The following is a 23,339-nucleotide window of genomic DNA, read 5'->3' as shown; positions in this document are numbered from 1 at the left end:
CTCTCTCTCTCTCTCTCTCTCTCTCTCTCTCTCTCTCTCTCTCTCTCTCTCTCTCTCTCTCCCACTTTCAAGTGTAGTGTTCTAAACTAATAAATTCTGCCAAAACAGCTGCCTGAGCTCTCTCCTGTTTACGGTAAAATGGCAATGAGGGGGAAATTGTAGATGGATATTACCCAAGAAACACGTTTTCTTGGAAATGTAAGTCCATGCAAACAAACTAGCCTGGAGGCAAGCTAGAAAAAGAAAGAAAAGTTCCTACATGGGACAAAAGGGCATTCTTTGTCAGGTCTGGCTGGATAGATGTAACTCATCTTCCTGGGTAGACAGCTTCATCATTTCTGTTCCATTGCCTGAGGTTTGCATAGTTTGTTGCTACAGGATACTACATGGAAATTCTCCTTAGCAAATGCTTAGGACACCAACATGATTTCAGCACAACCTAGGCAGGCCCAAACTGAAGATTTCTAACTAATATGACCAAGCTGGTTCCACTGGACATAGAGCTTGGAAGCCACTCTCTATTTGCCTTGCTCTGGGGAGGGCTCTAAGTGCTTACATTCTCTTAATACAAGGTTTTCAGTTGAGGTTTCTTTCTGTGCTAGTGTTTTAAAGGTATTATTATTATTATTGTTGTTATTAGTTTGTTTGTTTGGTTGTTTTTCGAGATAGGGTTTCTTTTTGTACCTAGGTAGTCCTGGCTGTTGTGGAACTCAGTCTATCAGTCTATAGAGCAGGCTAACCTCAAACCTGAAGGTCTACCTGCCTCTGCCTCCTAAGTGATGGAATTAAAGTAAAAACAAGCACCACCACTGCCCAGGTGGTTTATTTCTATTTTGAGATGAATTGGCTTCCATCTGCTACAGAGCCTTTTCTTACCAATTCGTCTTTGGAACAAATGTTTTCGTCGTCCTTCTCCCCCAACTTCATTCTTCTTTGTTCCCCATGTGTGTATGCATTCACAATGGTTCTTTCCTCTCTGGTCCTCCAGTTCTAGGTAAAAATCTTACTGTATGTCAATTACTAAAGCCTTTCAACAGAGCCTGAAGTGATGGTCACTTAACGTCATCTGGAGTCAACAGAAAGATTTTCTGGAGATATACCACTGGCAGATCTCAAAAAACCAAACTTTACCTTGAAACAAAACATGTATTGAGAGATAAAGACACCTCATGCAATACTGTATTCCAAGCTCACTGCCAGCTTACAATCTACTTCTTGAGAGAAAGCATACATAGCTAGATGGTTATACGATAGCTTATAGGTAGGGCACTGCTTGACAAGTGCATGGATTTTAGTTAGGAGGCATACACACACACACACACACACACACACACACACACACACACACACACACACACAGAGTGAGATCTACCAGAGTCGATTTCATTTTCTCTAAGACTCAATTCCATGTTACCAAAGTTAAAGGACCAAGCTGGGTCTGGAAGCATGAGACATAGTTCCTTACTGTTTTCTGAAGCAGGGTCTTCCTATATAGCCTTGGCTAACATGGCACTCACAGTGTAGTTTAGGTGGGTCTCACACTCAGAGAGATCCATCTGCTTCTGCTTCCTGGGTGCTAGTAAAGACATGAACCACTATCCCCAGAGACACACAAGTTTTTAGGTGATGTACAAACCTGGATTATAGGAGATTAAGTCACATGAGGAAACAGTTATTTCCTTTTGAATTCTTTATGATTACAAAGAGGTGGGGCAAGCTGTAGTCTTTGCTTTCTGCAACAGCTAGACTAGAATAAGACTGCTTAAAAACTTTCTGTCTTTTCAAGTTGATTGTAGTGGCATGTGTCCAAATCTCAGAACTTGACAGATTGAGGTCATGAGTTTGAGGCCAGCCTGGACTACAAGGCAGACTAATGTGGAAGAGTACCAGATCATGTCTTCAAGTGACTGTGGAAAATTGTATTTTCAGTCAAATTTATGAACATTCTTTTATTTACTGTGACTTGTTCTTATGATAATATGTTAATAAATAAATGCATATCAAGAAAAAACAGACCATGGGATGTATTATAAAAATTGTCAGTATGGTATGAGAAACTTAAAGTTTGAGGAATACTGGCTAAGTGAATTCTGAGGTTTGTTTAAGCAGCACACTTCTTTAATTTTGCAATCTTTCTAAAAGACACTGAGGCAACTTGCTAACAACCGAATATGCCAGGTTATTAACACTACGTTATCTGTGATATGGGTAGAAAATAAAAAAAAATGAGTAAGAAAATTGCAGGTGAAGGTAGATTGAAAGATACATAGATAGATAACAGATTCAGAGATGTACAAGTAATACCAATGGAAATAATTATCTCTGATGTAGCAAAAGACAGGAGAGATGTGTTTCTATCTTCCTTCAAATAGTAAACAATCCTCTTTAAAATCTGGATTTCTGGTCCTTCTGGGAGTGGTGGTGGTGATTGTTTTTCTTAGGTCTAAAATTTTGTTTTTATTTAAAAACATTTTTTTTAAAGATAAAGTTTTACCATGTTGAATTGACTAGTCTTAAAAAAAAATCTCAAATCTCCTGTCTCAAGATCCTGGACACTGGGAAGAATTTTCTAAGTTTTAATTAGTAGAGGTCTTAAAAATAGCCTTGTATGAGATGGGAATAATTCCTGGGGGTTTAGCAGGTTGACCTCACCCCAGAAGAACAGTTTGATATTCCTTTCTGGAGAGTGAGAGTTGTAACTTGGGACTGAAGAGATGGCTCAGTGGCTAAGAGCAGAGGTCTTGAATTTAATCCCCAGCTCCCAGGAACTAACTATATGTTGACATACAACTATCTATAATGAAATCCCATTTCCTCTTTTGGTGTTCAACATATATGTAGACAAAGCATTCACACACAAAGTACATAAACACACACACACAACAACAAAAGAGCTAGGGCTTCCCCTAAATTGACAGCTTCTGGGGCGTTGGGATCCAGCTTAATGTTCTTACTTTAAGGACAGAGTCTTGAACCGAACGTGCTTCCTCAGCCTGAGATCCTAGTTCTGGGAGGTAGAGTCAAAAGGACCAAGAGTTCAGGCTAACCTGGGCTATATAGTAAGACCCTATTCTAAAAGAATAACAAAACAAAGAGGTTTTCCATAATTCCAATCACCTCTGCATCCTCCATAGTTGCCTGGGCAACTACGTGGCAAGGGACCATCAGTAGGAGCCTGATGGGAGGGGGCCCAGGTCTGACAAGGGATCAAGGCACTTTAAGAAGGCTGGGAAAGCAGGTGCAGATGCAAAGTTCTCCTTCTTGGACATCTGTGAGCCTTAACACTTTGAGAATAATTGAACTTAATTTTTCATTAGCCTGGATGTTTAGGATACTGAAAATATATTTTAAAGAAAAAGTTATTATGGCTTTTTGTACCATATGTAGAGAAGAAAATTCACTTTGTTGAGAAGTATGGAAATCTAGTGAAGGGTACAGGTTCTCTTTCTAACTACCAGGTATACATGTAATGCATATATGCATGCCAGTTAAGTGTGACTTTATATAATGGTACACGATATGACATCATAAGAGAATAAATAACACATACCTTTTACATTAAAATAAATAAAAAATATTCTTCTTTGAAGAAGAATAGATAATTTATTCTACATCTATTGCCCTGGCCCGAGCTGCTGCTCGGGTCATCGGGTCAGGGTCTAGCAAGAGAGAGAGAGAAGGTGGGGATGGAGGGGCAAGAATGGAGACAAGACAGAGGGTCTGGTCAAGTCTCTTTTATCGAAAGGAAATCCTGTGTATTTATACGCTTTACCACGTGCCTTGCCCTCGCGGACAAGCAGGGGAACACAGCTGAAGGCACTATGTCACGTGCCTTGCAGCCTGGATGACATGTGCGCCTTGCAGCTGGGGGCACTAAACAGCAAAACAAGATATGGGAGAAAAACAAGATGTTTATCAGAGTGTGCTCAGCTGTTGTGGGCTGTTGAAAACAAGTCTCTTCTCAGGGTATATGGTCTGAGATGGCTGCAAGGATGACAGCCGCTTTCGGCTAGGAGTCGGCCGGCTCCCAACAATCTACCCGGAAATCATTTGGCTGTGGCACATTGGTGAACCATTACTAGCATATGCCATGAGTATTGTGATCTTCATTTTACTTGTTATTAACTAATTAATTGATAAATTATGTATTTATTTTGAGACAGGGTCTGGCTGTGCAGATTTGCCTCACCTCAAACTCAATACAAAACTGGGCTGGCTTTGAATTTGTGGTGATCCTCCTGCCTCTGCGATCTGACTACTGAGACTACATGTGTGTATCACCATACCAAGCCCTCATCTCCATTTTACTAAGCTGGGTCCGCATTCTCACGACTTAGGCTACTCCTGTACTGATCGTGAAGTTTTGCATGCACCCCTTGAGTATGCTCTACAAATTGTACTTTGTAATGATACATAATTACTTTTCAAAAGTTGCCTCATAGTACCTTGCAGAACAACATACAAACGGGTATTCTTTTTTTTTTTTTTAATGATGGCTAGATGGATGGATGGGTGAATAATTATTTGCTTAATTTTTTTCTCTACATGCAAAATTTTTCCACCCTGTAACATTTTCTTATTTAGTTTTCAGCTTTGGGATGGGTAAAACTGTGATGAGCTTGTCAGTTTATTGAACCATATTATGTAATTAGCTCTCCTCTGAAGACCAGGGAAACATGGTGTCACTTTCACACACAGAATCTGAGTGCAGGTATGAGACTGCAGAAGGAGAACGCTCCCAGGAGCAATGTCTGGCCAGGAGAAAGATGGAAAATAGACTCTTTTATACGATAGTCTGGTCATTAGGATTTCAAGCTGGACAGTGTGTTCGTCTTCCTTTGCTTTTATAGATGAAATAGGAACATCTAGCATTTCCAAGGAGGATCTGAAATTATTTTTATGAGAATTCTGGTCCAAGGGAGACATGGATTAAATGCATTCTTTTACCCAGTTCCAAGAAGAAGGAAGAGGAAGAGGAAGAAGAAGAAGAAGAGGAAGAGGAGGAGTAGGAGTTTGTGTTTTAATTATCCAAGATGATTTGTTTTCTCAGATACTCTATGTCCACAATCATTTACAAAATACAACAAATGCTTGCCCGTTGCTGTTTAATTTTGAAACCTACTGTATGATTGATTCATGCAGCCTGCTCTAGAAGCACTTGACAGATTACAAAACGGCTGTGGAAGCTCAGAAATTAATTGACCATTTTGAGAATACTGTGCTTCACCTTGGTTTTCCCCTTGGTCAAGTGAATTTTATCTAGTGGAAAGTAATTGCTTTTGGGGCCACTAATTCAATTGGCTTCTCTTATGTTCTAACAGTAACTTTTATTGCATTACAAGGGTTGAGTTAAGGTTTAAGTGAACAGTGTCACTACTATTTTCATTCTTTTGCCCTATTTCCACCCAGTGTCTCCTGGTCCTCATGTCCTTGAACATCAACCAATTTGACCTCTCATCCCTTCATCTGCCTTTCTGGCTAGGGTTTCCTACAGATGAATTTGTCCCAAAAAGTTGTGATTTTTGTTTTGACTGAAAATGAATGAAGAATAGAGAATAGCTATAAACAAATGAATTCTGTACTCTCCTATGGAAAGCAATGCCCATCCTTATCCTGAGATAGTGCTTGAAATTAACCTCTTTAAGCCAGTCTCCTCATCTGCAAGGGGATCTGTAATGTCTTCCTCCTGAGGCTGTCTGGGAATCAAAGAAAATGAAGACCCCCCAAGTGTGATCATGCCGCCACTCACAAATAAAGGTCATTGTGTTTCTGAAAACAATAGCTAACCTTTAACTTTCCTGTTAAACTCACCCAACTGTTGTCTATGGTCATTTTTCAAAGCTGCTGGGATCCAGACAGACGGATTCATATGGTGAAAGTAGCTGGAAAGAATGAGGTTAATGTCTATGGGTGGGTGGGACTCTGATGTGAGTGTAAGTGTTTCTCTTTAGACTAAACGGTCTCCAAACAAACAGGACCAGCTCTCCATCATGCTCTGGGCCTCTCTGCTCCACAGACACACAGTTTTGCCAGGGTGTGACAATTCCTTGCTTAGAACCGCCAGTAGTTTTAAACTACATCACTCAAAGCTTAGAGTCATCTCTTCTCAATTCTCTCCATACTCTGCAGACCAAAAAGGGCATGTTTGATTTCCATCATATGTGCTATCTCTTCCCGTCTTGACTTATTTGTGCGCACTTTCTTTTCCTACAATTCTGTGACTGAGACCGATTCAAATAGGACCTTCCTCAAATCTTCTTCCTTGATTTTTCAAGTATGAAAACAAAACAACAAAAACAAACAAAACAAACAAGCAATAAACCGCTCTGGTTATGGGCTTGCTAAACGGTTGTTGTATACATCTATGATGACCATCAGTCCTATAATATACTTATTTTGAATTGTATGGTAGTAAAAGCAGTTTAACTTTGTTCTGTGTAAGAGACCTAAAATTCTCATGAAGGATAAGCAAATGAGTAATGGTGTTGTTACTGAGATTTCTTAGAGCAGATGGGAGGAAAGATAATGGAGTAAAAATAAGTACTAAACTTATATGCATTCATAGTTTCTTAAATTGGTTTAAGCAGTCAGTTAAATAGAAATAAATAATGTCATTGATGGCTATGTCTCATCTTGGCTGTTGAGGATTTTAGTAATTTTCCAAAGGATAGACACAGTGAAAAATGTTGAGAACACACTGTTCACAGCGTAGATTTTACACAAGTAGGAAAATTATTTTATTTCACATTCCAAAAAAAAAAAGAAAAGAAAATGATTCCAGTTTCTCTACGTAAATGACTGTTTTGAATAGGGAAATTGATCCTACATAAAAAGGAGATAAGATGTTCTAGGACCCCTGCAGACTCTGCACACTATCTTCCTAAAGCAATCTGCTCTAGCACTACAAGCTGGGGTAGAAAAGGAATCGATATTTTCTTCTTCCTGAGATTGAATCTGTAGCAACAACATAAGAATTAGTATTTTCTTCAGCATAGTAACATGGCAGGGTTGGAATGAATTATAAACACATGGATTGCATTTCCCCTCGTGGAAATCATTAATATTAAGGTAATGAGGAACTTTTACATGCCTGCTTTCTAGTGACGGTTTAAGAACTCAAATCCAAGAGCTGAATAAAAGTCAGGCATGGTGCACATCTGTAACCCTAGCCTTTGAGAGGTGGAAGCAGGAAGATCAGGGGATCAAGGCCAACATCAGTTACAGAGTGAGTTTTAAAACAAGCAAGCAGGCAAGTGAATAAACTAACAACAAAACCAAAACAAGACAGAGTGAACAAACTGACAAGTCTGAATGGGGACATTCTTACTGCAGTTATAATGTTTTGAATTAGGATGCTGATGAAAAAGAAAATAATCCTTTGTATGGGTAGGTTTATTGCCAAGACATGGACAATGGGGATTTCCATGGTTTGGGGTGCATAGTGACCGTCTTTTCTCAGTGGTGTTTCCTGCCTACATAGACAGGACCAATGTCATTGTCTTTGAAGACAGATTTAACAATACTGATCACTCAGAAACAGGATTGAAAGCCAGAATAACATGTATCCCATGATAAGAGAAAGTACTGATCCTATACAGAGGGGAATATGCTAGTTCTATATTTAGGGTAAACACCTTGTTCTGTTTGTCTGGGAGTTGTATTTCCCAACTGCTGGAAGTCTTTGCTGAGCATCCTCAGTCTGCAGTGGCCCAGGACAGTTAGATACCCTCTGTTTTAGTTAATTTTCAATTACTGTAACAAAAACACCATGACTATTGCAACTTATAAAAGAAATTGTTTAATTTGTGGTTCATGGTTTCAGAGGGTTAGAGCCCATGAGTATCCATAAAGACAATGACAGCAGACAGGAAGGATTGGTACTGTAGCAGTTAGATGAGAGTTCACATCTGGACCAAAAGCTCAAGGAAGAGAGCTAACTAGGAATATAATGGACTTTTAAAACCTCAAAGCCTACCTTTAGTGATATACCTCCTCCAACAAGACCATACCTTTTAATCCTTCCCAAGCATCTCCAATGATTATAGACTGACTCTTCAAACATATAAGCTTTAGTGATATGTTCTTACTCTACTATACCCTCTTGAGTGAAGGCATCATTGGACACAGCCATTCTCAGACTTCTCTATGCATGGTCAACACCTGAGGACCTGACTAAAGTACAGATTGTTTATGTGGGACGGAACTAAAATTTTCTAACAAACTCCTGATATCACGGCTACTGGTGATCCAGAGTCCTCATTGTGAGAATCAGTATTCTAATCTATGGCCTGTGGGCTGCTTGGGGCCACATGTATCAAAGAATAGCTGTGAATATGACCCAACAAAAAATCATTAACTTTCTTACAATATTATGAACACTTAAGAGACAACTCAATTACTGAAATGATTGCCTTTTCTTGAATTTTGTGCTCTAGAACTCATGAAAAAAATGTCAGCTGTGGCACTTCATGCCTATAATCCCAGAGGTGAAAATTGGGAGCAGACAGATCCCCTAGGCTTGCTAGCCAGCTAGCCTACCCTACTCGGTAAACATCAGACCAATGAGAGATGCTGTCTTAAGAGATATAAATGAGGTGAGTTGTACTTGAGGAACAAGAGTGCAGATTACCCTTCCCCCTTCAGATACAACAGCATGAGATTTGTTTGTTTTTTCGTATAACTTTTTGTTATGTGAATTGCACAGTTCTCAAGTGTCACAATGTAAACAGTCAGACACAGCTGGTAAAGGATGCCTATGGACTCAGAGATATACTGTGGTCGGGATTCACAACATTTTCTGTCTTTGATCAAGTTACTTAACCTCAGTAAAGCTTTATTTCTTTATTTTTTTCATCTCCAAAAGACAGTACTATCCGCAGAGGATTGCTTTGAGGACTCATGGGGATTATGGGCATAGGCTAAGCAAAACAAAACAAAACAAACAAAAAAACCCATTAACTGTCCATTAACTGGTCTTTGGGGGTTGATAGCATGTATCATTGAAGTTATTTACCAGCAGTTGATAGAAGTTAATTATATAAATAGCAAAGGAAAGTTATAGATAAATTCCTGGCAGGGATGTTTACAAGGCAAATGAGGGTGTTTGAAGAATAAAGATTTCGTCATAGATTGGATGAAAATGAGATTGATCTATAAAACATACCCCAAATTTATATTTCTTATAAAATACTAATCTTTTACATGTTGTTTTATACTACACCTCACTATTCTGAATTCCCTGGACCAACAAGGCTAATGTAAAAGAATGTCTGACTTAGGGAAGAGAAACTGAACACCAAGAAGTTAGCATGGAGGTCCAGCTCAGGTCCAGCTCCGTTTAATAGATTGTGCTACTCCACAGGAGTAGAGGAAAAGTGGTCCTCAACCATCCCAATGCTGTGATCTTTTAGCACAGTTTCTCATGTTGTGATGACCTCCAACCACAAAATTATTATATTGATACCTTCATAACTGTAAGTTTGCTACTATTATAAATCACAATGTAAATATCTGATATGCATGATGTCTGATATATGTATGACCCCAAAGGGGTCGTAACCCATAGGTTGAAAACTGTTGCCTTACAACATGAACTTAGAGAAGTTATGATGAGAATGACTTCACATTGCATTCTCCTATCTGTAAACAGAGAGCATAATTCTTGCTTCAAACATGTACAAAAACCGAATATGCAATCCATTATAGGTCTGCTTCATATGACCCGTGTTAATGTTCAATTGATACTAGTTATACATTGCTTATGACATAATAAGTCTACTTATACTTAATATCCATATAGAAATACTGGAAATATCACTGTAGCTGAGCTCAAGTTACATTAGAGAGCCATGCTTATACAAACATCGAGGTATTAACACACAGATACACAGACCAGTGGGATAGAAGTAAAAGAGATGAATCACTGGAGTTCTAACCACAGTTCCAGAACACACATGGAGAGGACATAGGATTTTCAACAAACTGTGCTGACAAAAACTGGACATCCACCAAAAGAAAACTGAAACTAAGTCCCACCCTCCAGAAGGCAAGTGAAGAAAGGAGAGAAGGAAAAGCTGACCAAAGTACGTTTGAAATGTGTATGAAATGTCTCCGTGAAACTCATCACTTTGTACAACTGATATCAATAATTCACCATAGCAATGAGAAGGTATATAAAATATTCTCACAGAAAGGAGAACATGGAGATACTGTCCCTAGATGTGTAATGACAGCCTCAGACCTTCTTTGCCAGATCTCACTCCTAGCTTATAGAACGAGGTTTACCCCAGCTTTCCTTTTTCCTACCATAGCAGGGCTGGATTGGGTAATTTTGTCTGTAACAAGTAACCATGTCATCTGTGGCCTTCACCTGAAGCTTGTGGTTAATTTGAATGTTCTATGGCTAGAGCTGAAATTTGGTGGTTGGGAAGTGAACACTTGTCAAATCAGTGGTTTGTGTTCCATGGACAATGAGAGACTTTAGGTTGGAGAGCTGTAAGCTGGTGATGAGCATGCCAGAAATATGAACAGGCACTGCTTCTGTCCCAACACATTTTAAGAACAGGACTTTTAAAAATAGCTCTAGGATTCATCTCTGATGCAAGACAGAGGGGGAAAAATCATGTGTTCTAATAAACAACACTGTTCTCTTATCCTAAGCTTCACTAATCCTTTGGTTTGCCACTTGTCTCAACAGAATAAACAAGGACCTCAAACCCTTCTTGGGAATTACTTGATCAAATGTTTCTTTGGTTTTCAAGTGTGAATATTAGCACTGGATATAGAATTACATTAAATATTTAAAACTCTTTGGAGAATGTTAAGAGACTTGGACAGCGTAATGTTTAAAAGTCCCTCACACTGGCTGAGGACAGTGGGGCATGCCTTTAACCCCAACACTTGGGAGGCAAAGGCAGATGGATATCCATGAATTTATGGCCAGTCTATTCTTCATAGAAAGTTCCAGGTCAACCAGAGTTGTACATAGAGAGCCCTGGCTTGAAACACACACACACACACACACACAGCCCTGGCTTGAAACACACACACACACACAGACAAACACACACTCACACACACATATACACATACACACACACACACACACACACACACACACACACACACAAAGTATTTCATACAGCTTATCTCACAGGAAACATTTAATGATTAGTTTTTTTCCTTCCTCTGTTCTAGCATCCTTTTAGTCCTTAATGTATATGTACATGGTACTTCATTATTGTCCACTGTCTGTAACACCTGTGCAATGCAGAGAAAGTCTAATCCCTAACAGTAACGTGCATGTCTGATTCATACCATCCATGGTTTCTACATCACTATGATCATGCTCAGTTCTGGTACCAAAGGCCCTTGTTGCAGCTGCCCTGGGCAGTCGTAAATTGCATTAAACCAATATTCTATTTGGAAACAGGCTTCACATTTTTGAATTAAAAAACAAACAAACAAAAACAAAACAAAACAAATCCCACAAGGGTCCAGAATCTTCATGATCCTCTCTAAATATATATAATTCATTTTGGTTTTAACCATATAGGGGATGCTAATACATAAGATATCTATCTCATCATCATTTCAAGAATCAGTGAGCCTAAGGATGGATTTTCCAGGCCAAGAACAGTGTTCTGCCTTCCCATGAGTCCCTCTAAGTCTTCATTAAGATGAACTACTGGGTTGCTGACAACACTCTTGCTGCTGAACTTTGAAACAAGAAAAATCATTTGTCCCCACAGCAGTGCCCAGTAAAATGGACTTATGAAATAATGATTGAAGAACAAATGCCCTTACTTTTTTTCTCAACAAGAACCTTTGGTCAGCAAGATGGCCCAGTGGTAAAAGCATTTGTCCTACAATTTTGACAACCTCAGGATGTGACTTTGATTCTCACATCCCATGTGGAAGGAAAAAAGAAAAACCTATTCCCCAAAGTTGTTCTCCAGCATGTACCACCTCCTCATTATTGAGCTGTTCTATCCCCCCTCCTTTTGCTCCTTCCCTTTCCTCTTTCTCCCTCCCACTCCTCTCCCTCTTTCTATCTCTCCAACATACACACACACAATCATTAACATTAAAAACTTAAAAGAATACAATTCCTTTCATGAACAGCTAAAATATCTGTGTTTTTATAAATATAAAGAAGAAATCTAAGGAATTGAAGAAGTTTTCATTAGAACCCTTATATTTTAATCTAAGTGATTATATTAAGATAGCTTGTTTATTTGCGTGTAATTTTATTTAAGTCTATAATGGTGGTGAAAATAAGCTTCTGTGGCACCATCCAATTGTGAAACTATAACTCTGTGGAAGCCCCAACTTTTTATTAAAATGCTGTGTGTTTTTCCTGCTGTGCATTGTATAGATATTATTTAGAAGAATATGCATGGCAGTGCTCATTTTGTAAGGGACTCCCCTCCTCTTAGTAGATGGCATTGTTCTTGTACTTGACTTGGAAAATGTTGGAATCCACTAGAAAGCCGAACAACCATCAACAGCTTGGCATAATTAGCTGGGAAATATGGGGGAAGTCGAGCATGAAATTCTAGCTAAGGAAGCGTTTTATGATTTCTCCTCTGATGAGCTATTAGGCATACTCACAGTTTTAGGTTTAAAAGAACACATCTGTATTTTCCCTAGTTAAAAAATGAAATGTTAGATTCAAGCTGTGATTTTCAAACCGGGTAACAGCGTAGGGGCAAGGCCTTCTACAAGTCAGAACAGATGCCAACCACAAAGAATTTCCACCTTGAACACCAGCTCAAAATCTAAAACAAACCAACGAAAATACAACTTAAAAGTACTTTTAAGTACTCCCACCATCAAAAGAAAATAATTGTCTTTTAGTCTTTTAAGATGCAAATATGTTGACTATATTGACCATCAACCTAAAAGGAAGTAATAAATAGCATGTATCATGTTTGTCTAACGCTTGCTGAATCTCATCCCACCTCACTGGCCACACACAGGTCTCCTCTCCATTTTTGGATACAACACAACATGCCCACCTCTGTCCCAAGTGCTTTCTGAGAATTGTATGCAGACCGCAGTTTTGTCCTAGATGAGTTTCTGTTGCTTTGACTAAACACTGAACAAAAACAATTTGGGGAGGAATGGGTTTATTTTATCTTGTAAATCCCAGGTTATAACTGACTACTGAGGTGATTCAGGCCAGGAAGTGAAGGCAGGAGCCTGGAGTTAGGAACCTAGGCAGAGACCATGGAGGAACACTGCTTCCTGGTTACCTTCTCATGGTTTGCTGGGCTTGCCCTACACAATCCATAATCACTTGCTTAGGAATGGCACATCCCAAAAAGGGCAGGGCCTTTCCACACCAATCATCAACTAAGAAAGGACCCCACAGATATGCTTACAGGCCAGTCAGATGGAAGCAATTCCCTAATTGAGGTTTCTACCTTCCAGGTGACTCTAGTTTTTGTTTTTGCTTTTTTCCAATTAATAGCAACCAGCACAAGATTCCTGTCTACTATTCAGTCTCTGGAAAGCATGACTCCTCTGAATGATCTTATTCTGGCTGCCTCTGATAATGCTACCATGAACCCAACATCTTACTCTATTTTTTTAATTAGAATATGGTAAGTAGATTGCTTTTGGCAAGATGGCCATTTTTATTATATTAATCCTGCCAATCCATGAGCATGGGAGATCTTTCCATCTTCTGAGATCTTCTTCAATTTCTTTCTTCAGAGACTTGAAGTTCTTGTCATACAGGTCTTTCACTTGCTTGGTTAGATTCACACCAAGGTATTTTATATTATTTGCAACTATTGTGAAGGGTGTCATTTCCCTAATTTCTTTTTCAGTCTGTTTATCTTTCATGTAGAGGAAGGCTACTGATTTGTTTGAGTTGATTTTATAACCAGCCACTTTGCTGAAGTTGTTTATCAGGTTTAGGAGTTCTCTGGTGGAAGTTTGGGGGTCACTTAAGTATACTATCATATCATCTGCAAATAGCGATATTTTGACTTCTTCCTTTCCTATTTGTATCCCTTTGACTTCTTTTTGCTGTCTAATTGCTCTGGCTAAGACTTCCAGTACTATATTGAATAGGTAGGGGGAGAGTGGGCAACCTTGTCTAGTCCCTGATCTTAGTGGGATTGCTTCAAGTTTCTCTCCATTTAGCTTGATGTTGGCTACTGGTTTGCTGTAAATTGCTTTTACTATGTTTAGGTAGGGGCCTTGAATTCCTGATCTTTCCAAGACTTTTATCATGAAGGGATGTTGAATTTTGTCAAATGCTTTCTCAGCATCTAGTGAGATGATCATGTGGTTTTTTTCTTTAAGTTTGTTTATATAGTGGACTACATTGATGGATTTCCGAATATCTACAGATTCAATGCAATCCCCATTAAAATCCCAACTCAATTCTTCACAGAGTTAGAAAAGGAAATTCTCAAATTCATATGGAATAACAAAAAACCCAGGATAGCGAAAACTATTCTCAACAATAAAAGAACTTCTGGAGGAATTACCATCCCTGACCTCAAGCTGTACTACAGAGCAATAGTGATAAAAACTACCTGGTATTGGTACAGAGACAGGCAGGAAGATCAATGGAATAGAATTGAAGACCCAGAAATGAACCCACACTCCTATGGTCACTTGATCTTTGACAAAGGAGCTAAAACTGTCCAGTGGAAAAAGGACAGCATTTTCAACAAATGGTGCTGGTTCAACTGGAAGACAACATGTAGAAGAATGAAAATTGATCCATTCTTATCTCCTTGTACAAAGCTCAAGTCTATGTGGATAAAGGACCTCCACATAAAACCAGATACACTGAAACTAATAGAAGAGAAGGTGGGGAAAAGCCTCGAATACTTGGGCACAGGGGAAAAGTTCCTGAACAGAACTCCAATGGCATATGCTCTAAGATCGAGAATTGACAAATGGGACTTCATAAAATTGCAAAGTTTCTGTAAGGCAAAGGACACTGTCAATAGGACAAAACGACAACCAACAAATTGGGAAAAGATCTTTACCAATCCTTCATCTGATAGAGGGCTAATATCCAATATATACAAAGAACTCAAGAAATTAGACTCCAGGCAACCAAATTACCCTATTAAAAAATGGGGTATAGAGCTTAACAAAGAATTTTCAACGGAAGAAACTCGAATGGCCGAGAAGCATCTAAAGAAATGTTCAGCATCCTTAGTCGTCAGGGAAATGCAAATCAAAACAACCCTGAGATTCCATCTCACACCAGTCAGAATGGCTAAGATTAAAAACTCAGGTGATAGTAGATGCTGGCGAGGGTGTGGAGAAAGAGGAACACTCCTCCATTGTTGGTGGGACTGCAAGATGGTGCAACCACTTTGGAAATCAGTGTGGCGGTTCCTCAGAAAATTGGACATAGCATTACCCGAGGATCCAGCTATACCACTCCTAGGCATATACCCAGAAGGTGCTCGAACATATAATAAGGACATATGCTCAACTATGTTCATAGCAGCCTTATTTATAATAGCCAGGAGCTGGAAAGAACCCAGATGTCCTTCAACTGAGGAATGGATTCAAAAAATGTGGTATATTTACACAATGGAGTATTACTCAGCTATTAAAAACAATGAATTCGAGAGGTTCCTAGGTAAATGGATGGAACTAGAAATTATCATCCTGAGTGAGGTAAGCCAATCACAAAAGAAGACACATGGTATTCACTCACTGATTATTGGATATTAGCCTAGAACCTTGAAATGCCCAAGATGCAACTCACAGGCCACATGAAGCCCATAAAGAAGGAAGACCAAGTGAGGGTGATTCGGTCCTTCTTAGAAGGAGCAACAAAATACTCAAGGGAGCAAATATGGAGACAAAGTGAGGGACAGAAACTGAAGGAGGGGCCGTCTCAAGACCACCCCACCTGAGTATCTATCCCATGTGCAATCACCAAAGGTAGATGCTGATGTGGAAGACAGGAAGTGCATGCTGATAAGAGCCTGATATGGATATCTCCTCAGAGGCCTTCAAGAGTCAGACATATTCAGAGGCAGATGCTCACAACTAGCCATTGAACTGATCATGGGGTTCTCAATGGAGGAGTGAGAGTGAAGACTGAAGGAGCTGAAAGGGTTTGTGGCACCATGAGGAGAGCAACAATACCAACCAACCACAGCTCCCAGGGTCTAAACCACCAGCCTGGGAGCACTTAGGGGGGGATCCAGGGCTTCAGCTGAATATGTAAAAGTGGAGGGCCCTGCTGGGCATAGGTGGAAGAAGAGAACCTTGACCTCATGAAGGCTGGATGCCCCAGGGGGTGGGAATTTTGAGGGTGGGGAGGTGGGAGTGGGGGGGGTGTAGATAGAGGTTACATCCACAGAGAAGAAGGAGGAGGGGCGAGGGGATTGGAGGTTCCGAGGGGGTGGTGGGGGATGGGGTAAGGGGACAACATAGGAAATGTAAATAAATCATCCAATAAAAAAAAAAAAAAAAAAAAAAAAGAATATGGTAAGTAATATCAGAGATATATATTTATTAATTACTTATCTTCTATCTATTCTATTAGTTGCTCTCGAGATCGAGGAAGTTGGGTTATGGTGCACATGCCTGGCTAATAGACAATTACTGATTAGCATTTTAATAATCACATTAATAACAATGCAAAGCCTAGCATTTTCATAGTTACCTACTACACAAGACTCTACAAAGTTGATCTATAGTCAGCTCAAACAAACTCTCTAAGGTGATTTTTCTTGTAGTAGATGTGGAAAAATAAATTTCTGGCAGTTTAGTGAAAGATCTCAACATTTTAAATTGTGTAATTGATTTTAATATAAGAATTTACTGCACTCCATGCTATACCTTCTCCTTATGTTTTCCATATTTAATATATCAAGTAATATATGCCTACTGTCCTTTTGATATTGCTAGAGTCCATTGGAACATACTACTCTTGATTCAGTGATCCTTAAATTATTCTTAATGTTATAGTTTCAACTTATTTAAACCTTCTTCCTCATAACCTACATTTGTGAGGAAGCATGTTACCATGGTATTTTCTTATCAGGAATATACTACTACTACTGCTACTAGCTATATCATTCTGGGCTGATTACTATATATAGTATTTGCTTTAAGTAGGTAACATAAATATCAGATGCAAAAGCATACATAAGATTTACTTACAGAAGGATGGATTGTATGAAAGACATTGGAAACAAATTTAAAAGGCAAACCGGTATAGAGGTGGCAGCTCTATACAAATAGAGTTCAGTTAGGGCTCAGGGTGTGATGTGTTTCCTAAGATTCCCTCATTTTCATACTGGGTACCAAAAATCATTCAAGACAATTCTTAAAACAAGAAATTTCACTCAGTCCCAAGAGTAGTTATACAACAGAAACCAGACTCAATTGGAGGATGGGGAAAAGGAAGAAAATTCTTTGGGTAGAAGGGGAAGGTGGAGAACATAGTTAAATCAAAATACATTGTATGAAAATCCCAAAGAATTAATAAAAATGCTTGTTTAAAAAGAGGTCAACTACTGACCTTTCAAATATCAATTTGTTATAAACTAATTGCTAACCATAGCATAAAAATACAAGCACCCAAATTAATGACTCTTGGTTAATTTTAGATGGCTATATAGACAGGCCAAGAATATGTTATATCTTTGAAAGTATCAATCACGTGAAAATTAAAAAAATATACGTTTAAAACAGAAATATCAGGTTCTAACTCCAGATCATCTAAATTGGGACGTAGGAAAGAGTCAGAGGGTTAGTCCAGGTGAGCTCCATGTTTAAACAAATCTGTAGAACATGCTGCCAAATAATGTATATCCAACCCGTGCGCTATCCAGGCATTCAAGATGCTGAAGCAAGAGGACGCCAAGTCCAAGGCCCACCTCCAACACTGAGACCAAACAGCAGGAGCAACAGCAGCAATGATAACAACAGCAAAAGAAAGAAGGAAATAATTCATATGTAAGATGTACAGAGGTAATATTAGGGAAATAATGGAACTGTTAACCTATAAATAGCAATATTAAAAGTTATTGTCTGACTTCTGAGTTGTTTCTAATTATTTCAGCCCCCAACACCCATAAAGACACACTCACACAGACACACAGACACACAGGCACACAGGCACACACGCACACACGCACACACGCACACACGCACACACACACACGCACACTTAAGGTCAGATTACATCAACTACTTTAGATAAAAACTTAAAAAGTTCAAACATCTAGAAAAGCCATCGTCGAGATTTTTGCTTAATTTATTGATTCTAAGGGCCCAGTACTTTTTTTTCACTTAAATGTGCACACGCCTACACATTCACACAGCACCATGGCAGTGAAGAAATCTTCACATTCCAAATATGTCTCAGGGAAGCAAGATGGTTAAGAATTCTCAATATTTTCACATTACTTAGAGCACTGTAGGTAGGTTACCCTGGCCTCCTTCCCAGACTTTAACAGTAGGGGCCTTGTGAAATGCTAAACGATGTGTATAACAGCATTTAGGCTCTCTGAGAGAGCCAATCCGTCAAAACATTTGCTGCTTTGAAAATGTGTTCTTCAAAAAAATGGGCATATGGAACTTATTACTGTGCTTGGTGGAGTTCAGGCGGCGGCATCCAAAATAAGCACAGAACCTTTTGAGGACACAATCTTACCTAAAGGTGACAGGGTCTCTGACATTGTCCTGCCCTGACCCAGGGGTATAGAAGACTCATGGGAAATGGCAGGCTTCTGAATATTTTCGGGGGGTGGGGGGATTGAAAGGTTAGACTAGCACAGCACTAGGTGGAAACATTAGACAGAACAAAGAAATAAGATTAAAATGGAGTATAGAAAGTGTTAAGGACATCATAGCTGGTATTTCTCCATGAGTGACTTCCAGCTTAGTCTTCAGACCATAAGTAATTAAGATTTATGAAGAAATAAATCAGTGACATTTTACCGCTGTATATTTAGGTGGAAGTTATAATGTGTAGTTCCATACTTTGGAAATTCAATGGGTGGAAGAGAAATTAAATTCTTTGAATACCAAGGAGAAAATATTTTCATGAAGAAAGCAACCAGAAACATCTTCATCCTCTTCACCCCTTACTGTTCATCTCTTCTTATCTCTAAGTTACCTAGTGTAAGAAGGTAGATATATTAAAGTTTACTTGCCTTTATTTAATCGAAGTATTGAAATATCAAAGGAAGTTAAATGATGGGACTTGGAAAGGTTTTCTTTTCTTTTCTTTGACCCACCATAGCATTTGCTGAACCCACTACTAAGAGAACACATCTCCGATAGAGCTGACAGAGGAAATGCTATTATCAGTCCTTGCAAACCAGAGCCGAAGTTTGTGTTTGAAGCGAAAAAGCCTTAAGCTTCGTGCTGTGTTTTATTATGCATAACTGAAATTCTTCACAGTTACAAAAGTGTAAACTTCTCTTGATTACATCAATATGGACTTGGAACAGGGAGATGTACAGGTCAGCACTGCTGGGAAGATGCTCCCTGGCCAAATTTACTTGGGCTTTGAAGGGATGAAAGTTAATCTACGAAGTATGCATTCTGGTAACCCCAATAAAAATCTCTGTAAACATACTACTTCTAACTTCTTTAGGACCCCCTGAGTGTTTTCATTTGCCTGCTTGAAATTTCCTGAGAGTTCCAGACACGTCATTTCTAGAGTGTTCGACGGTATGAAGTGCATTTTGCAGACCACTCGGATGGCTTGAGTTCACCCAGTGATGCGTGCTTCTGCTCAGCATCTTAGTTTTCATGACTCCGTGATTTGTGTTTTGTATTTTACGACTGCTTCCTTGGGGAACCCTCCCTCCTCTAAAAAAATGACAGGAATGATCCACATAAGTCCATAAGAGAAGCTATAAAATAAACATTATACCATGTGTGGGGTAAAAAAAATAGAACTGCAAATGGCTGTTCTCACTTTCTGGCATTTACACACATGGCCATCTGTGTGAGGACTGTTTTAGTTGGCTATTTTCCAGCATTTATGTAACTGGCCAAGTCAAAGGAAATGACATCACCAAATTTCCTGATGACTGTCATTGGAGCCACAAATTCTTTTGGGAAACAAGTTGCTCAGTAAGGAGAGAGATGTCGTAAATGTCTCTTCTACTTTCAGTTTTTCCTAGCATACAAATATTAGAAAACACCTTTTCTGCCTACCGCTGTCTATTTTGTGTTAATGGCTCTCAGGAATGTTTACTATTTGGTTTGGGGATTCTCCTTTTTATGCTGTAGGGGTATCAGGGAGAAAAATAAGACTTTTGTTGAGTATACACAATCTGACTGGGAGCTGAGGAGATGGTTTGGTGGGTAAAACGCTTACTGCGTGTGTGTGTGTGTGTGTGTGTGTGTGTGGCCGCATCTCAGTTCACATCGCAGACCCTGCTGAAGGATAGATGTAGGAACATGTGTCTATAATCCCAGGCTACTACTTGAGATGGTGGGTGGTGGCAGGAGTATCTCTGGGAATTTAGGGGCCAGCTCAAGTGTGTAGCAGCTGATCATAAGAAATCCTGTCTCAAACAAGGCTAACGTCATAGGTTGTCTTCTGACAACCATACATGTGCCCGGCACACATGCACTCATAAATTTAAAAATACAATATGATCAGAACATAATGAAAAAAAAAGTCGTTGCACTCTTCATTGAAGTGACAAACTTTTGCTCCTGTCTTAAAACCACATAGAAAAGAATTCTACAAACATGTTATCAATCTGTTACCAGTCAGCTGATCTAAGCCCAGTCTCCAGATGAACCTGGAGAGGACTGACTGAAGAGGGATATTGGGGAATTACACTTGCTGATGACAGGGAGAGATCAGAACCAGGAAGGATGAAGGTTTCAATAGCACAGTTTATCCTTGAGGGCAATATGTACCATCGGAGCAAGGAATCCTTTTATATGATTCCAAAACTAAACCATCTCTGGGGAAGCCTAGCAGCTGCTTTTAAGGTTCACAGTCATATGGGGAAAGAATTAGTCTTCGAAGACTTTAAGTATATCTGCTCTTCAAACTCTCCTGGGAATTCAGAACCAGCTGAATGCACATCTAAGCAGGAATCCCTACGCCAATGTTAAACATTTTGGAATTTTTAAATGCCTTCAGATGACTGTAGTTGATTTATAATGTCCCACCATAACTGAGTATTGAGGCTGCCTTAGCCTGAACTGGAACTCTTCCAAGCCAGGATGATTGAACCATTTAAATATCTGCCTGTATTTGTTTGCAATCTCCTTTCTCTCTTTCTTTTCTCCTCCATTTCCTCTTCCTTTCCATCACTATGGTAGAAGTCACTGCTGTTGGTACTCTACCTGAGTTCCTTCGTGAGCTGGAACATCTATCTGCTTTGTGGATGTTTCAGAGTCCTTTCTGGATGCTTGCTAATCTCTGATGGGAGCAAATCACCTGCTGAGAGACTTCAAAGCCACCATTTTCTCCGTGTTCCTATGGAGGTCACCAATTGGGGCTGGCAAAAGCTTGGCTACCTGTCCTGAAGGTAAAACAGGTCTGATGCTCCAAGTTCCTGCACACCAGTGTAAGGTTCATCTTCTTCCAAGATTCTTTTTCCTTCTCTGTCCATCTTAATGAACTTCCTTTGGGTACCTTTTCTAGAGATTACCCGCTAACAAGTACATGCTTTAGAAGCCCTTTCTAAGGTTCTCTTTGTAGCTCCATCCTTTCCCTTGGAACACTGATCATTGACCAAAGTACCTGATAACCCTGGAGGATTAAGAGTCAGGTGTCTTCAGTGTCAGGAGCAGAGATCTTAGAGGAGACAGCAAGGGAGAAGCTGAACAGGCAGGTGTGAGAAGTCAGAGGTATAAGGCAAGACGTTAAGAAGGAAGGTGATATTGCTAAATATTTTTGCCGATAAAGGTACTTGATGGAAATTGGAAGCGTGATGGAGATTGTACAGATAGATTAAAAAATGTACTTGGATCTTCCTTTCAAAAAATGGATTTTTGACACTAGGCATGGTGGCTTACACCTACAGTTCCAGTGCCTGAGAGGCAGAGGAAGGCAGATCTGTGTATTTAAGGCCAGCCTGGTCTCCATAGTGAATTCTAGGCCAGCCAGGGCTATATAGTGAGAGTTTGTCTCAAAAAGACAGACAAACAGGAGCTGGAGAGACAGGTCACACTGAAGGACAGTAGCTGCTCTTCCAGAGGATCTAGGTTCAATTCCCAGCACCCACATGGTAGTCCACAACTGTCTATAACTACAACAGTCCCAGAGGATCTGAGGCCCTCTTCTGGCCTTGAGAGCACCACACACACATAGCACACATATAAATAACAAACGAAGAGCAACAATAACAGAAACCGCCTTTCCCCTTAAAAACCCCAACTGGCTTCCACATCAGCATCTACCTTTGGTGACTGCACATGGGATGGATACTCAGGTGGAATGGTCTCCAGATGGCCCCTTCTTCAGTTTCTGTCCCTCACTTTGTCTCCATATTTGCTCCCTTGAGTATTTTGTTGCTCCTTCTATGAAGGACCGAATCACCCCCACTGAAAAAAAAAAACAAAAAACAAAAAACAAAAAACAAAAAAAACAAAAAAACCCCAACTGAACAATGTAGCTATCCCTAATTGTATAACTTGGTAAGTAGAGTCAGAAGGATCAGGCATTCGAGGCAATCTTCAGCTGCATGGTGAGTTCTGGGCCAGTTGGGGCTACCCAAGGCCTTTTAACAACCCACCCTATCCTTGCAAAATTAATTTATGTTATTAGAACACAGAAAGGGATAAAAATAATTTGAAAATTATTCACAATCCTACTATTAAAAATGTAACCACTATTTTGACATACTAAATTGCAACTTCTTTTTATAATTATGTTTCATTTATATTCCATATATTTATCGATGTATATCTATAAAGGATAAGTTATTATACATGATTTCATTTCCTACATCTTTCTGAATTTTACATGTGTTTTTAAATGTCCATCTTAATTGACTTCCTTTCAGTATTTTCTTTAAGATAATAGAAATAGAAACAAACACTCATGAGACTGGGAGTGGCCTACTGAGCTAAGGAAGGAAATACATTCAACAGCCCCTTTTATGTTTTTTCCAAAGATTGTATCTTTGAAAAAAATTGTAAGATTGTATCTTTCACAAATTACATGCATCAAAAGCCGCTCTTCATGCTTTCTATGTTTGTTGTTGTTGGTGGTGGTTGGTTGGTTGGATTTTGAAGCAGGATTGTATATATCTCAGGTTGACTTTCAACTCACTCTATAGGCGGAGATGATCTGTATTTAATTCTTGACTTTCCTGCCTCTACCTCCTGAGAGCCAGGGTTATAGACACTAC

This window comes from Grammomys surdaster, unplaced genomic scaffold (assembly GCF_004785775.1).
Source record: "Grammomys surdaster isolate TR1022 unplaced genomic scaffold, NIH_TR_1.0 174, whole genome shotgun sequence".
In the NCBI taxonomy this organism is placed as follows: Eukaryota; Metazoa; Chordata; class Mammalia; order Rodentia; family Muridae; genus Grammomys; species Grammomys surdaster.
The sequence above is the reverse complement of the archived record's forward strand: the minus strand, read 5'-3'. Positions refer to the sequence as shown.